Source organism: Piliocolobus tephrosceles, chromosome 17 (genome assembly GCF_002776525.5).
Source record: "Piliocolobus tephrosceles isolate RC106 chromosome 17, ASM277652v3, whole genome shotgun sequence".
In the NCBI taxonomy this organism is placed as follows: Eukaryota; Metazoa; Chordata; class Mammalia; order Primates; family Cercopithecidae; genus Piliocolobus; species Piliocolobus tephrosceles.
Window position 1 is genome coordinate 29,712,195 of NC_045450.1, and position 948 is coordinate 29,713,142.

Below are 948 nucleotides of genomic sequence, written 5' to 3' on the forward strand. Positions count from 1 at the left end.
CAGTCTCATCAGTTCCAGGGCACCACAGGGCCTAACTCAGGACCTGGCAATGGAATGACTGGTCACATGCCTGTTGTCCACTCTTGTCCTTGCGTCCTCCTCCCCAACCAACGAGGTGAACTTGAGTGTGACCTGCAAAATCTTATATTATTCTTCTGCTGAGCATGAAGGTTGCTGTGATTCCTTTTGTTTCTCTTTACCAAGCTTGCCTTCCCACAGCTGTGCTCCTCTGACTTGAATGACCTAGCCACCTATCTGAGCACAGAGCACAAAGCAGATGGCAGGGCAGGGTGGAGAAGGGGCAGGGACAGTGGCAGAGCTAGGCAGAGCCTGCCTGACATTTCCCAAATCATCGCAGGCAGTCTCGCCATGAGTAAGGTTGGATGTGGATTATCTGCAAGTGCCCTGCAGTGGGCAGTCCTTATCTAGCCAGGGCACTCTCTGTGAGGCCCACCTGCTGTAGGGCTGTCTCCTGCTGAAAGCAGAAGGACTTGGAGGAAGAGTGCCACTGTCCTAAGACTCTGGGAAGGAAAATTCCCTATGAGTTCTCTTGTGGCTCTGTCAGGGTCCGGCACCTGCGATGCCACCTACTCTCCATGCACACCTGGGTGGGCCTTGCCTCTTCTCCATAGGCGAAATGGTAGGCCCAGCGGGTGGAGCAGCTGTGCATCTGGAATGAGTGGGAGAAGGAGCAGCAGAACTGCCTGGCTGGGAGTGACCCTTAAGCCCAGGCCCACAGAGCCCCTCAGGCTCCCATCTCCTGCCTCTACAAACCTGGTATTTTAAGAGACTCTCCAGCCCTCATCCCTTCCCCAGTCTAGGCTTCATGGGACATAGAGAGACCATGTAGCAAGTGGGAAAAATGGGAAGCAAATTTGTGGTAGTCAAGAAATGAAACTCGGCCGGGCGCAGTGGCTCACGCCTGTAATCCCAGCACTTTGGGAGGCT